Source organism: Aegilops tauschii, chromosome 4 (assembly GCF_002575655.3).
Source record: "Aegilops tauschii subsp. strangulata cultivar AL8/78 chromosome 4, Aet v6.0, whole genome shotgun sequence".
In the NCBI taxonomy this organism is placed as follows: Eukaryota; Viridiplantae; Streptophyta; class Magnoliopsida; order Poales; family Poaceae; genus Aegilops; species Aegilops tauschii.
Window position 1 is genome coordinate 388033591 of NC_053038.3, and position 17545 is coordinate 388051135.

The window sequence follows — 17545 nt, forward strand, 5'->3', positions numbered from 1 at the left end:
CAAGAAAATTAAGCCCCTTTCGGGACATAAAACTATCGTCGAGGAATGGCTCGATAGGCCCTGTCAAATACACACGACGCCGAATACCCAACCAACGCACAGCCTCCGAGCATGTTGGATACTCCAGCAAGTGGCCAAGAGTGGCGAGGGTATCCTCACTAACACTACCCCAGAGAAGTACTCTTCGGAGGACGACGATCTCAAAGTATTCACGGTCTTCGAGACCTTCTCATCAAATAATTGGCGCAAAAGGGCGCTCCATGACCTCGCCGAAGTCTGCCAAGTAGCAGCAGTAAACCCTTGGAACGATACGGCGATTACTTTCAATGCCGACGACGAACCAAGGTCCCGCTTAGTCCGGGCACCAGCCGCTTTGGTCCTAAACCCAATCGTGGATGACTTTCGGCTCACTAAAGTGTTAATGGACGGTGGTAGCGGACTGAACCTCATCTATGAGGAAACGCTCAATAAAATGCAAATGGACAGGAGTCGCATTGAGCAGAGTCATACAACCTTTCGAAGCATTATAGCCAGTAGGGAAGCAAGATGCTCTGGGAAAATCAAACTCGACGTGGTATTCGGCACGCCGGAGAACTATAGGTCCGAAGAGTTACTCTTCCACGTGGCACCTTTCAACAGCGGGTATCATGCCCTACTAGGGCGAGACACATTCACACTCTTTCAAGCTATACCCCATTACGGGTATATGAAGCTCAAAATGCCCGGGCCCAACGGAGTTATCACTGTCACCAGTGATCCGGACATAGCACTCTGTGCCGAAAATAAAACCGCCTCTTTGGCCCTCGAGGCACTATCCGAGGCCCTCACGGCCGAAGAATTGACCACCCTACATTCCACAGTGGACAGGGACGATATAATCCTCGATAAGAGACCAAAGTCCACTTCCTTCAAGCCAGCAAACGAAATAGTCAAATTTCAAGTTCACCCGACGGACCCCAAGAAGACAGCTTCCATTGGGGCGCGGCTGGATCCGACGGTCGACGCTGCATTACGCGTTTTTGCGAGAGAATTGGGACATCTTCACCTGGCACCCTTCAGATATGCCAGGAATCCCATGCCGACTGGCCGAGCATAGTCTCAATATATTGAAGGGATACAAACCAGTCAAGCAAACGCTGCGGCAATTTTCCGAACCCAAACAACAGGCTATGGGGGAGGAGCTAGTCAAGCTGCTTGAAGCCGGGTTTATCAGAGAAATCAAACATCCGGACTGGCTAGCGAACCTGGTCATGGTACCGAAGAAGGATAAATCCTGGCGGCTGTGTGTCGATTTCAAAGACCTTAATAAGGCCTGCCCTAAGGACCCCTTCCCACTACCTCGCATCGACTAGATTATTGACGCAACCGCAGGACACGATTCACTGTGTTTCCTCGATGCATACTCCGGATATGATCAAATTAAGATGAAAGAATCCGACCAGGCCGCAACGGCATTCATCACCCCGTAGGGACCCTTCTGTTTCAACACTATGCCTTTCGGGCTCAAGAACGCCGGCGCCACTTACCAGCGCATGATTCAAACAAGCCTAGAAATGCAAATCGGCAAGACTGTGGAGGCATATGTCGATGACGTAGTCATCAAAACCAAGCATGTTGAATCCTTGGTGAATGACTTACGCCTTACATTCGACAACCTCCGAACATATGACATACGGCTCAATCCGGAAACGTGCGTTTTCGGCATCCCCGCCGGAAAACTGCTTGGGTTCATTGTCTCCAATAGAGGAATCGAAGCAAACCCAGCCAAAATCCGAGCCTTGTCACAATTGGCAACACCAATAGTCCAGACTAGGAGAAAAGGCATTGCCATTGTATCGCCTGCTCCGACGCACCGACCACTTCGCGTGGACGGACGCTGCCACATCCAGATTGAAAGAAATAAAAACTTTGTTAGCAAGCAACCCAATCCTGGCAACACCAAACGTCGGCGAGCCGATGTTGCTCTACATATCTGTAACTCACTAGGTGGTGAGTGCAGTGCTCGTCGTTAAACGAGAGGAAGAGGGACATAAATTCCCACTCCAAAAACCAGTATACTATGTATCGACGGTCCTTACACCATGCAAATCCCGATACATGCATTATCAAAAGATAGCCTATGTGGTCTTTATGGCATCCCGCAAGCTGCGGCACTACTTTCAAGAGTGCTCGATCATGGTGGCTTCCGAAGTACCACTCAATGATATTATAAACAACCGGGATGCCACCGGCCGGATTGCCAAATGGGCCATTGAGCTCTTACCATTTGAAATAACATACAAGCCACGCCGAGCCATTAAATCTCAGGTGTTGGCTGACTTCGTCGTCGAATGGACAGAGGCCGAACTCCCTAAAGAGTACGACACATATTCCAACTGGGTGATGCACTTCGACGGCTCTAAAATGCTAGCCGGACTTGGGGCTGGTGTTGTCTTGACATCCCCCACAGGAGACACAGTCCGCTATGTGCTACAAATATTATACACAGACTCTAACAATACAGCCGAATATGAGGCCCTACTGCATGGTCTCCGGATGGCCGTCTCCATGGGCATACAACGCCTCGAAGTGCGCGGGGATTCCAACCTCGCAATATCCCAAATAAACGGAGAATTTGACTTTCATCACGTGGCGGCTTGCCAAAGATGGCGGCTTACCGCAACGCCGTACTCAAAATATCAGCTCGGTTCGAGGGGCTCGAGTTTCATCACGTGGCTCGAGAAAGTAATCAAGCCGCAGACATCCTGGCTCGCATGGGCACTCAATGCGATCCCGTCCCACCTAACACCTTTGTGGAAAGGCTCTTCAAGCCATCGGTGGTGTGGTAGGACGAGAGCGGCAAACCTGGTCCGGAGCCGATCACACCCCCAGATTCCGAACACGGTTTCGATATCATCGGGGGCTCAGGCGCCGAAATAACACCCTCGGCCCATGAAATCATGGCTATAATTTCCCCATGGATTGAACCCTTCCTCGCCTACCTTACTAGGAACGAGCTCCCTGACGATCAGACTGAGGCCCGTCGTATCGTTCGATGCTCGAAGGCCTACAAAGTCCATGAAGGAGAACTATACAAGAAAAGTACTACCGGAGTCCTTCAACGATGTATCTCCGAAGAGGAGGGACGGCTGCTCTTGGCTGAAATACACGTTGGTCTTGGTGGCCATCATGCCGCAGCTCGGGCCCTTGTAAGTAAAGCCTTTCGTACGGGTTTCTATTGGCCCATAGCCCGAGCAGACGCACATGACCTCGTACAACGCTGCGTTGGATGCCAGCTCTTTGCCAATCAAAGCCATATGCCGCCCACTGCCCTACGAACAATCCCCATTACTTGGCCATTTGCGGTCTAGGGGCTAGACATGGTAGACCCCTTAAAGGGGGGATCCGTAAGAAGAAATATTTACTGTTTATGGTCGACAAGTTCACTAAATGGATAGAACCCAACCCGTCAAAACGGCCGACGCCAGACCGGTGGTAGACTTTATATCCGGGGTCGTACACCGTTATGGTGTCCCGCACAGTATTATTACTGACAACGGCTCTAACTTTACGTCCGATGAGGTGAAAACTTGCTGCGCTAATTTGGGCATCAAGCTCGATTACGCCTCCGTATACCACCCTCAGACAAACGGTCAGGTCGAATGGGCTAACAGCCTAATAATGAGCGGCATCAAACCAAGACTAGTGCGATCTCTAAAAGAATTAGACAAGCACTGGGTTGAGGAACTTGATTCCGTACTCTGGGGCTTGCGGACCACGCCCAATCGCACGACCGGATATACACCTTTCTTCATGGTGTACGGCGGGAGGCAGTCTTGCCTTGCGACATTATTCATGACTCACCACGAGTGCGCATGTACGAAGAGAGATAAGCCGAGCTTGATCGGCAGGACGATCTGGACGACCTGGAAGAGGAGCGCGATGTCGCGGAGGCCCGTCCGCATTCTATCAATAGTAGGCTCGGCGATATCAAAGCAGGGAAGTACGATCAAAGACTTATAATGTCGGTGAACTCGTTCTACGCCTACTAGAGAAGAAAAAGGACAAGCTCAAGCCCAAATGGGAGGGTCCCTTCATTATAGATGAAGTTCCCACTGGAAGAGCCTATCGCCTTCGTAATGCTTCGGATAATCGCTTGGAACCAAACCCATGGAACACTGCCCGGTTCCGAAGATTCTTCGCCTAAGTCCGCACATGTACCTTTTTTCCTCCCTTTCACTTTTTTCCTCTTTTTTCGTTTTTATACGACTTCTAGCTTGTGATCGGATAAACCGCACACTTGAGGGGTATACATCTTTAAATGTACATACCCACAATACCTGGGGGCTTATTTCCACAAGAAGCTTATTTTCATTATTATTTTTCGAGCATCAAGCTCACCGTATATATGTGTTGTCCACTCATACATGTCTTTCCTTCACCATTATATGCACCTTTTATGACTTAAGATTTTGCCAAGCTGGGTTGCCTGGCTCCTGTGCTTATGCCCTACGTTCCCGCTTGTTCGGCTAGAGCATAAAGGGAGCACCTCTGCGATTGTTACAACTGGGTTATCCGGACATGTACCTCAGACTGGGTGAAGCCGAAAGCTAGCGTTCTTAAGGGAATAAATGGTCGGCGGAAAAAATATGAATTTCCCTCATTGCAATACACAACCCCTAGACTATAACATGTACTGTGATTTTTAGCATCACAGCTCCGGCATGCAAAAAAAAAAGAACAACATGCTGGCCCAGGGAAAGGAACCCTTAACAGAACTATTCTCTCTGGAAGATGTTTCTTACAATTAAATGTAATATAACATAACTCCCCGAATACAACTTGTTTGTTGAAGCAACTATGACCGGACTGCCTGGTTTCCGAACATACTTTGGTGTTTACCTACGGTATAGTATTCAGAAACACTCCAAACCTCGGGTTTTCGGAGGTCGAAGCAGAAAGTCTGCCATGACAATGGTTTTACAAATTCGGTTGGGGACAAGTTTTTCGATAAAAGTACATTGCTACTTGGACTCAAAAACTTGTTCTTCCTCTAGACCCTCTAACAACTTGTCTAGTTCACAATCCTGTTGTGAATACTTGGCGGCCATCTTCACTTGGTTGTACACCAGGCTGACCGGAATTTCCTGTCCATCGGATCCACGAGGTCCGACCCGCGCCATATGATTTGGATCAAGTCCGGTGTACCGCGTTTTCACCATGGCCCAGGCTTCCCGAGCACCTTCTGGGCATGCTTATATCTTCCATAGCGCAAAACGGGGCCGAGCTCCCTTGAATAAATTCACGAGTTCCTCCATACTTCCTGGAGGAGAATTGGCTAGCCATAAAGCCTTAGCAAGGTTCCTCATCGCCTTCCGAGCTCGCTCATGCACATTGGACAGCTCTTGTAGCAGGTCGCCTTGGAATCCGGACACTTCTCCTTCGGGCCGCCCAGTCAGCACACCTACAGAAGCAAACTTGTTAAATTTTCATCAGGGGACCTTACGAAAGTCGGGTTAAAGAGCATACTGAATATGCCGCCTTTCAGCTTTCTGTTCTCCTTCAAGGCATCCGATAGTTGGGCCCTTACGTCCTTCAGTTCTTCGGCTTGATACTCCGTGTTAATACACGTTGACCAGCGGCTTCTTGCCCTTCGGCATGCTGTTTGTCCGCTTGAGCAGCCTTAGCCTCTCCTCCAGCTGATCTGTCGGCCCTGTCAACAAAACAATACATAGTTAGAATTATTTTTGGTACAGAATAATGTTCTCCGGATACTGTCGTGCTTACCATCAGGTGCCCTCTTGGATTTCTTTAAATTTTCAAGTTCGGTGGTGGCAACAGTTAGCTTTGTTCGGCACTCTTCCAGCTCCTCGGATAACGTGTTATTCCTCTCCGTGAGTACCTGATGGCGTAATGACCCTTAAATCAGTTGGGCCAACTGTTTCAAGGCTCGAGGGCTAGTAGCATATGATTATTAAATCTACGCAAAAATTCTTACCCGGATATCCTTGGAAAGCTGGTGAGTAGCTCCAGCAAGCCCATCCCGCGCAGCCCGGAGGTATGCATCCGCTGAGCTGAAGGCATTGAATGCCTCTTCGGTTAAATTTGGGTCACGCATAGCCGCCCTCCGGCCCCTATGGTTCATTTCACTCTCCACTTCGAAGTTGGTGATGGATACATTGTCCGAATCTTCGGAGAGGGGACAATCCGGCATTGCACCCGTATCAACTCTAGCCCTGGAGGCAGGGTCCGGGGTCGGATTGGTGGACGCGTGCCCGACGAGGTCTGCGGATACAGTCCAGTGAACGCTCTTCCTGAAGTATGGCGCAGTAAGGAATGGTATGATTACCATGGGGCATATTAAAAACCATACCTCTTCGATGAAGGCTTGGCAGTGTCGCCATCCGCCTTTCTCTTCGAAGACCCACCTCGCACAGGCTCCGCCCGTTTAAGGGATGCCTCTGGTGCGGAGTGGCGAGAAGAGCGCCGCCCCTTTAAAGCACGAGACAGTTTGGTGGGTGAAATGCAGTGAGAAAACTCTTTTGGAGGAGACGTCTTCGAGGAACTTACGTGAGAGGAAGGGAGAAGGCCGGGGTAATCGGCGGAAATGGCCACTTCCGTGTCGTCGTAGCTCGCCTGATAGAAGACCCCCTCCTTGAGCTGTACAAATATATCCGGATTCTACTCAAATCCGGGATCCAGGTCCCGAATATGATCCTCTGGCTGCGGAGCAGGGCTATAAATCCCTGCGATGGCTTTCCTGCATTCCTGTTAAAGATAGTCGGATTAAAGTTCGAATAAGTACGACTTAGGAAGGAGATCGAGTAAAGTTAAAAAGCAAAGACTCGCCAAGCTAGGAGGATTGTACATGGAAAAGCCTTCTCAGCATTTAAGGCGAGTGAACTCTTCTTTCTCCCCTTTATAAAGATCAGCCAACATGGCGGCCAGGGCGGCGAAGTTGTCCGGACCCTTGCGCCCATAGTGAGATGTGTCATCCTCCCCGTTGTAGTTCCACATGGGGAGTCCTCTGGATTGGAGTGGCTGAACACCTCGTGTTATGGAAATCGCCATGACCTCAATTATGGACAGTCCGGATTGGGCGAGTATCTTTATCTTGTCCATTAACTTCTTAACCTCCGCACTATCTTCCTCCTCGAGGCTCCGGAGGCGCCAGCTGTGGCGTTTCTTTAACGAAATGTTGGAAAATTCGGGTAGGCCTCATCAAATTGGGTCTGAGAGAACGACGTCTTCAATATAAAACCACTCTGAGGGCCAAAAGAATGGATTCGGTCTTATACATATGCGAGGAAGGTAATCAAAAAAGAGAGAAGACGAGTTCTTCTTTCTTTTATCACTTAGGAGCCGTGCGAGATGAAAGTATCGTGCATGGTTTTGCATGAGAGAAAGAAGAGAGGAAGTAACTCAAAATGGGCCTCATAGGCTAGGAACAGCTCGCAGAGAGCGACAAAGCCCGCGATGTGCAGAATGGAGCCCGGCGTAAGATTGTGCAGTTGGAGGCCATAGTACTCGAGGAGACCTCGGAGGAAAGGATGGATTGGAAATCCACTGCCTCTTAATAAGAAGGAAACAAAGCACACTCGCTCCCCCTCGGTAGGATTGGGGAATGATAACCCACAAGTATAGGGGATCGCAACAGTTTTCGAGGGTAGAGTATTCAACCCAAATTTATTGATTCGACGCAAGGGGAGCCAAAGAATATTCTGAAGTATTAGCAGTTGAGTTGTCAATTCAACCACACCTAGAAGACTTAATATCTGTGGCAAAGTATTTAGTAGCAAAGTAGTATGATAGTAGCAGTAACGGTGGCAAAAGTAACAGTAGCAGTTTTGTGGTAATTGTAACAGTGGCAACGGAAAAGTAACTAAGCAAAGATAATTATGTGAAAAGCTCGTAGGCATCGGATCAGTGATGGATAATTATGTCGGATGCGATTCCTCATGCAACAGTTATAACATAGGGTGACACAGAACTAGCTCCAGTTCATCAATGTAATGTAGGCATGTATTCCGAATATAGTCATACGTGCTTATGGAAAAGAACTTGCATGACATCTTTTGTCCTAGCCTCCCGTGGCAGCGGGGTCCTATTGGAAACTAAGGGATATTAAGGCCTCCTTTTAATAGAGTACCGGACCAAAGCATTAACACTTAGTGAATACACAAACTCCTCAAACTACGGTCACTACCGGGAGTGGTCCCGATTATTGTCACTTCGGGGTTGCCGGATCATAACACATAGTAGGTGACTATTGACTTGCAAGATAGGATCAAGAACTCACATATATTCATGAAAACATAATAGGTTCAGATCTGAAATTATGGCACTCTGGCCCTAGTGACAAGCATTAAGCATAGCAAAGTCATAGCAACATCAATCTTAGAACATAATGGATACTAGGGATCAAAGCCTAACAAAACTAACTCGATTACATGATAAATCTCATCCAACCCATCACCGTCCAACAAGCCTATGATGGAATTACTCACGCACGACGGTGAGCATCATGAAATTGGTGATGGAGGATGGTTGATGATGACGACGGCGACGGATTCCCCTCTCTGGAGCCCCGAACGGACTCAAGATCAGCCCTCCCGAGAGAGATTAGGGCTTGGCGGCAGCTTCGTATTGTAAAACGTGATGAATCCCTCTCCCTGATTTTTTTCTCCCCGAACATGAATATATAGAGTTGGAGTTGAGGTCGGTGGAGCTCCAGGGGGCCCACGAGGCAGGGGGCGCGCCCCAGGGGGTGGGCGCGCCCTCCACCCTCATGGACAGGATGTGGGCCCACTGGCGTTGATTCTTTCGCCAGTATTTTTTATTAATTCCAAAAATATTCTCCTTGAAGTTTTAGTTTATTCCGAGACCTTTTATTTCTGCACAAAAATAACACCATGGCAATTCAGCTGAAAACAGCATCAGTCCGGGTTAGTTCCATTCAAATCATGCAAGTTAGAGTCCAAAACAAGGGCAAAAGTGTTTGGAAAAGTAGATACGATGGAGACGTATCAAATCCCCCAAGCTTAAACTTTGCTTGTCCTCAAGCAATTCAGTTGACAAACTGAAAGTGATAAAGAAAAACTTTTACAAACTATGTTTGCTCTTGTTGTTGTAAATATGTAAAATCCAGCATTCAAGTTTTCAGCAAAGATTATGAACCAACCATATTCACAATAACACTTAAGTCTCATGTTTACTCATATCAATGGCATAATCAACTAGCGAGCAATAATAATAAATCTCGGATGACAACACTTTCTCAAAACAATCATGATATGATATAACAAGATGGTATCTCGCCCTTTCAGAGACCGCAAAACATAAATGCAGAGCACCTCTGAAGATCAAGGGTTGACTAGACATTGTAATTCATGGTAAAAGAGATCCAGTCATACTCATACTCAATGTAAACTAATAGTAATGCATGCAAATGACAGCGGTGCTCTCCAACTGGTGCTTTTTAATAAGAGGATGATGACTCAACATCAAAGTAAATAGATAAGCCCTTCACAGAGGGAAGCAGGGATTTGTAGAGGTGCCAGAGCTCGATTTTTGAAATAGAGATAAATAATATTTTGAATGGTATACTTTCATTTTCAACATAACAACCGAGAGATCTCGATATCTTCCATGCTACACACATTATAGGCGGTTCCCAAACAGAATGGTAAAGTTTATTCTCCCCCTCCACCAACAAGCATCAATCCATGGCTTGCCCGAAACAATGGGTGCCTCCAACTAACAACAGTCCTTGGGGAGTTTTGTTTGCAGTTAGGATTTGGTTTAAGCATGGGACTGGGCATCCCGGTGACCAGCCATTTTCTCATGAGTGAGGAGCGGAGTCCACTCCTCTTGAGAATAACCCGCCTGGCATGGAAGATACAGACAGCCCTAGTTGATACATGAGCTATTCGAGCATACAAAACAAAATTTCATTTGAAGGTTTGGAGTTTGGCACATACAAATTTACTTGGAACGGCAGGTAGATACCGCATATAGGAAGGTATGGTGGACTCATATGGAATAAATTTGGGGTTTATGGAATTTGATGCACAAGCAGTATTCCCGCTTAGTACAAGTGAAGGCTAGAAAAAGGCTGGGAGGCGACCAAATAGAGAGCGACAACAGTCATGAACATGCATTAAGATTAATCAACAATGACTGCAAGTATGAGTAGGATATAAATCACCATGAACATAAATATCGTGGAGGCTATGTTGATTTTGTTTCAACTACATGTGTGAACATGTGCCAAGTCAAGCCACTCGAATCGTTTAAAGGAGGATACCACCCTATCATACCACATCACAACCATTTTAATAGCAATGCTGGCACGCAAGGTAAACCATTATAAACTCCTAGCTAATTAAGCATGGCATGAGCAACTATAATCTCTAATTGTCATTGCAAACATGTTTCATTCATAATAGGCTGAATCAAGAACGATGAACAAATCATATTTACAAAAACAAGATAGGTCAAGTTCATACCAGCTTCTCTCATCTCAATAAGTCCATCATATATCGTCATTATTGCCTTTCACTTGCATGACCGAACGGTGTGGATAATAATAATAGTGCACGTGCATTGGACTAAGCTGGAATCTGCAAGCATTCAATACAAAGGAGAAGACAAGGTAATATGGGCTCTTGGTTAAATCAACAATAATGCATATGACAGCCACTCAACATTTTCATCATGGTCTTCTCCTCTCGACCCCCAAAGAAAAGAAATAAAATAAAACTATTTACACGGGAAAGCTCCCAACAAGCAAAAGAAGAACGAGAAATCTTTTTGGGTTTTCTTTTAATTATTACTACTACAGGCATGGAAAGTAAACTAGCTAAAAGCTACAACTAATTTTTTGGTTTTTCTTAAGGTTGTTCAAACACACAAGAAGAAGACTTAAAAAGAAAATAAACTAGCATGGATAGTACAATGAAAAAGTATGAGCACCGACAACTGGCATGAGTGTGTGAACATGAATGTAATGTCGGTGAGAAATACGTACTCCCCCAAGCTTAGGCTTTTGGCCTAAGTTGGTCTATGCCCATGGATCAAAGTGTTCCTCTCCAGTGTACTGTGGAGGATCCTCGGGGTGCCACTGGTTAGCGAGCTCTTGCGGATCCCACTGATAAATAGACTCCTGATATGGATCAGGAGACGGCTCTGGCTTTAGCTCTGGGGACCGTTTTCGCTCCCAGTATGCATAAATGTCATCGGGCAGGATGATGTATTTGCCTGAATAAATGTTAAACAAAGAAGGTGCAGGCAGGGTAATAATCTGACAAGTCTTTTCACTGAATACTAGATTATAAATAAGTCTCTTCTCCTTATCATCGCAAATAAAATCATGTGCTACCATACTTTTATAGTCTAAGAAAATGGAGGGTAGCACCTTTTCTTCTTTCTCATAATGTCTAATAGGTATCTCAAAATATTTAGCAAGACGCGAAGCAAAGATACCTCCAAAAATGGGGCCCTTTGTACAGTTTAGACTCAACCGTTTAGCAACCATAGCGCCTAAACTGAAAGTTCTATCATGGAGTAAAGCATGGCGCAAAATGGCAAGGTCAGGGGCACTGAGGCCCCCACTGTTCCCGCGACCAATTAAACATCTACTAGCAAATATTGCATAGTAACGTAGAACAGGAAAATGTATACTAGTGGTTCTTGCCTCTAACACTTTTCTGTTTTCCCCTACAGCAATTTCATCAATAAATTTTGCCACATCACTAGGGTGTGGTTCCTCAATGCTGCCCTCAAAAGGCAACTTGCAAACCACACAAAAATCATAGAGTGACATCTCCTTAAACTGATCATATAAATAAAAATCTACCGAAGGTGGTGATCTCCTAGCATGGAAATGAAAATTTTGCACAAAAATATTAGTGAGTAGGAGATACTGTTCGAGCTGGTCGTGGAGGAAGTCGGTGAGGCCTGCATTCTCCTCCAAGTAATAAAAATCATCATAAATTCCGGTGGCCTTCAAGAATGCATCACAAGGCCATTCACACGGCCGAACCTCCGCGGTGCGAGGAAGGTTGTACTTGGGCTTTTCATTCTCTTCGTTCTCCTTTCCCTTCGAACTCCGGCTTGAGGAGCCTCTCAACAATCTCTTCAACATTTTCTCCCTCTGAAAATTTCTGAAATTTTTAGTGACTCAAAATAAAAGTGAACCAAACTCAACAAAATTGATAGCAACTACTCCCACAAGTGCCTAGAGACTATATCATGCATTAGAACTACTTGGGACCATATAAATTTGACATGCAAGCTCAAGAATAGGGTCACCAGTCGGTGTCAAAACCGGCGGATCTCGGGTAGGGGGTCCCGAACTGTGCGTTTAAGGTCGATGGTAACAGGAAACAGGGGACACGATGTTTACCTAGGTTCAGGCCCTCTCTATGGAGGTAATACCCTACTTCCTGCTTGATTGATCTTGATGAATATGAGTATTACAAGAGTTGATATACCACGAGATCGTAATGGCTAAAACCCTAGAAGTCTAGCCTGTATGATTATGATTGCATCTACGGACTAAACCCTCCGGTTTATATAGACACCGGAGGGGACTAGAGTTGTACAAAGTCGGTTACAGAGAAAGGAATCTTCATATCCGAACGCCAAGCTTGCCATCCATGCCAAGGAGAGTCTCATCCAGACACGGGAGAGAGTCTTCTGTCTTGTATCTTCATGGCCCATCAGTCCGGCCCATGTCCAACAGGTCGGACGCCCGAGGACCCCTTAATTCAGGACTCCCTCAGTAGCCCCTGAACCAGGCTTCAATGACGAGGTGTCCGGCGCGCAGATTGTCTTCTGCATTGCAAGGCGGGTTCCTTCTCCGAATACTCCAAAACAGCCTTCGAACGCAAAGAACGTGTCCGGCTCTGCAAAACAAGTTCTACACACAAACGCAGAGAGCATAATATTTCACGAGCCCAATCCACTGACAACTTTTGTAGCGTGACACCACGTCACCACCCGGTCATTATTGCGAACCATTTTTTAGCCTGCCGCTCCACGTTTTGGGACGCGGTTTCATTGGCACGTCTTGTCAAAGCAGAGATCGTGTCCCCTATTGCGGGATTCTTATCAATACGGGTGTGGGTAACCCAACCGTCCCATTGGCAGGATTCTTTGGGAATAGGCAAGTTTTAAGGCCCATGAGGAGGCATTTGATATTCATCGCCTTTATAAAGGGGCACAGACCCGTCTTTCCCCTCTACGTTGCCTCTTCGTCAACCTTTCCAACCTCGAGTTCCAGCACCCAGGTTTCAATCTTAATTGCTCCGAGCCTCCCAGTCATGTCCGGACCCAGCCTTCAAGGCCGGTGGGTGGCCTCCTCTGTCACAGAGGAGGATATCGCGAAGTCCGGGCGGCAAGATACCTGATCGCGGAAATCCTCCACAGGACCCTGCTAAAGGGCAGGTTATTCCTACTCCCAGATCCGGCGAGAGGGTCATATTCATCTCCCACTTCCTCCAGGGGCTAGGGTTCTCTCTCCATCCCTTCGTTCGCAGACTCATGTTCTATTACGGGCTAGATTTTCACGATCTAGCTCTGGACTCTTTTCTTCACATCTCGGCATTCATCGTCATGTGCGAGGCCTTTCTCCGTATTCCCCCACACTTCAGCTTGTGGCTGAAGACCTTTAATGTGAAGCCGAAGGTAGTTGAGGGGAAGCAAGCGGAGTGTGGTGGTGCCACGGTGGGCAAGCTTACCAATACTCTTTGGCCAAAAGGCTCTTTCACGGATTCTTCCAACTTATGGTAGCGGGAGTGGTTTTACATCACTGAACCCCGTGGTACCAAGTGGGCAGCCACACCTGCATTCCGATCTGGCCCTCCAATACAGCTCACATCATGGATTAGTAAGGGGTTGGACTGGGGATCAACTGACGAAGTGCAGACTGACGAAGTGCAGACTCTACAAAGCCACATCTAGAGTTTCCTTGAGAAGGACACCGGTCTCATCAACGTAATCCAGGTAATGCTAGTCCGCGAGGTCCTGCCGTGCCAGCGACGGCCCCTCCGCATGTGGGAGTTTAATCCGGAAGGACCACGAACCCTCCAGCACTTCTTCGGCACGACACACAGAGGAATGTGGAAGTTATTCTTCGGGACACGAAAATAGTGGCCGGATACCACCGAGGACATCGGCCTCGACTGCAACCATCCGGATACCTCGGTAAGCAATCGGCTCCCGAACACGGCTTAGTTAAATATCCCGTAATAAGATACTGAGAAAACCATCTTCGACCAGGGCTGGATAAAGAAGGCGGAACGAATTAGGTGTTCGGCCCCTCTTCCCGAAGACTCAACTGATCCTGTGTTAACAAGGATGCTGGCTCCGGCACCATATCAAGTGCCAGCGAAGGAGGACAAGGAGGAGAGCAAGAAGGCCAAAGGTTGCCTCCATTCTGAAGGTACACCAGACACTATGTCCGGGGAGATTGGGACTCCCTCCTCCGAAGACAAAAGAGAAGGAGGAACTGACGTCCCTTCTCCCCATGGTAAGAAAAGAGCCACCTCCGAAGGTTTGGAGGTAAAGGCTCCTAAGCAAGGGAAGATGCCCCTATCAGGCGGTTCGGGTTCGAAAGACGATGTTGTCGCACAGTTCCTCCGTAAGGAAAAGCCTTTAGCCAAATCATAACTGAACAAGGGTGTCTTAAACATATCTCGTTCTTTTCTGGTTACAAGGGTAACATCTAGAATATATGTTCGCAGTCCGGCACGCAGTCTTCCTCAACAGTCCTCTTCCTCGGGGGATCTTCTTCCGGAGATGATGGAGAGAGAGACGCCTCCTCTGACCTCCTCCCCCAATAGGGCGAACGATTTTGAGGTGTCGTCCCAGAGGATCTCTCCCGATAAACAAGTGGTGCAGGGGACAGTGAAGACAATTCCCGAAGGTGAAACTTCGGTCGCCCAGGGTTCGGGGTGTGCGGCCCTACGGGGACCAAAAATAAAGGCCCCGGACTATCCGGTTTACAGCCGGAGATGACTCTAGGGTCGAGTAAACATATCCCTTTAAAGGGAGTCCGAACTCCCGCAGCCGCTTCCAGGAATCTGGAGGCGCCGGATACATTGATGGACATGTTACAACATGTGTCCGTCTCAGAGGAACATCGTACCTTAATGGGTACGGTAGTTGAGAGGATTATGTCCGCGAGAAGCGGATTAAATGAAGCCTTCACGGGCCTGCTAAGAGGCTTCGAGATATGTAATGAAATATCTTCAATTGCACTCCACGTGCAAAATGCACCTGTGTATAGATAGTAGCCCCTGAGACTCTGGTTGGCATCCAAAGGGAGGCGATCAGAGGATCAAAAAAGATATGCCCAGGAAATAACCTAATTAATTGGAACACAGGTTGTTGCATTCATGGTGACTGCCCAAACTTGATGTGGCGGATGACGACATCACGCTTATCAACAGGCGGCTTGACGAGGCACAAGGTATATTTTTGGGCGGTCAGTATATGCATGTACAATAATATGAGCACGAACTGATAATTATATACTAAGATGTGCATAACTACAGATAGTGCCGCCGCGGTTGAGACCCTTCGGGCTGAGCTTGCCCGGGCCAAGGAGCAAGCCATGATGAGTAACGCGGCTGCCAAGAAGGCAGCTGATGCATTAAAGGCCGAACAGGCTACTCAGCGCCAGTGCGAGGAGAGAATATCTTCCATAGAGCGAGAGCTAAAGGATGCCACTGGCAAACGCCAAACACTTGAGGAGGAGAACAAAGCCAAAGTAGCCGAACTCGATAAGGCCTTACAAGAGGCGAGAGAAGCACGGTCCGAGGCTAGAGCGGCTCGGGAGGAGATCCGGCAAGCTGGGGAGATAGCGGCCGGTAAGCCCTTTCTATTACAGACTAAATTCGGCGATCCGAAGTATGCCCCGCTTAATCAAAAGTGGAGTTCTCCAGACGCATTCTTGGACTTGCCGAAGAGTGTCTCCGATGCGGCGCAGTTTTTCCAAGCGCAAGAAGGGCGTGCAACGGAGAAGCTTTTCTGGTCACAATTCAGCACGCCAAAGCGTCCGCTGTTGCTGAACGAACAGATGGCCCAGTGGGCCGAGCTCCACAAGATATCCGGATGTGCCATGAAGGACGTCGTGGTCCGGCTGTGGCCGACTGAGGCCATTCCAAATAGTTATTTCGGTTTGGTGCAGCGACTTGTTGATGCGGTGCCGCGTATCGACGCTGTTAAGCGGTCAACGTGCATTGAAGGTGCACGTATGGCCTTTGCCCGCGTGAAGACGTACTGGGCAAAGATGAAGGCCACCGACATCGCAGCAAAGAATCCACCCAGGGGGAAGGACCATCACACGCCGGAGCATTATTTTGAGGATGTCCTAGAGGGCGCCCGCTTGATAGAGGGTCAGTGCTCGAAGGATTCGATATTCGAGTGAATGTTCCGAAATTGTAAAAACAATATTATGATATATTAAGCCTATGTTTTTTATACTTTTTCCTGAAAGTTTTGGTTCCTCCTGTGCGGCCATTTTTTGTATAGTCTGAAAGTTTACCAGTCGTCGGCTTCGGCCCCCTCGCATATAATACGGAGGTGTTCGGAAAAGCACTTGATCACTCTTGACCCAATGTCTTGGTCCGTGAAGGAGGTGTCAATGCGGCGAACTAGGCAATCGGACTATAGGGCTTTAACACTTTCACTTAGTCATAGGAGTTTGACGGTGGGTCTATGATATAGCCCCTGGTATGTACGCGGCTATCCGAATACGGTGCGTTACATAGGTGACCAGAAGAACGGTCCTTCGTGTAATACGGAAGGAATCGCGAAAGATTCTGATAAGTCATCGAGTGGTTGACCAGCTCTCGCCGCATCATGACAGTCAGTTTTTGGCTTTCTCTACTGAGGTGCTTGACCAGATGAACCGGAAACACAATCGCAGTAGTTGTCCCTTTACTACCTTAGCCGATAGGACGGAACGTAAGGTAGCAAGCACAGGAGCCTGGCAACCCAACTATTGACCAAAGATATGATTCGGAGCTGATGCATATAAGGCCAAAACTCGTGACGCCGAAGTATGCTATAAAGCTGTTTGGACTTGTCGGCAACTCATATGCTGCCATATCGAGCCCCTGGCAATTTTTGCTGATGTGCGTGTGTGAAACAATCGAAGAAGCAAAATCCAGTTCTTAGAAAAAGCGAATGCTGAATATGGATTATGTTCACTGGAATCTGATTGACACGTCAAACGCAATCTTACCGATTATAACGCCACTACCCGGGCTATTTGACATGCCGGGGGTCGAAGGCTGAGGGAAAAGGCACTATACAGGCTCGAAAGAAAGAGTGCGGTCTACAAAAAAAATCGACCTTCTGTCGCACGTCTGCACCGCCTTGCCTCGATGAAAGTATACGAAGCAGAACTCCGAAAGAGTCCGTAAGATGACCAGCCTTTGAGTCACCTGTGGTAAAAGATAAAAAATAGTTAGAAAAAAGAAAAAGGCTATGGGAGTGTGGACCGCCTTGTAGTACTGTCTGTATTGTGCCTCCGCCGATGATCAGGGTATTTTAA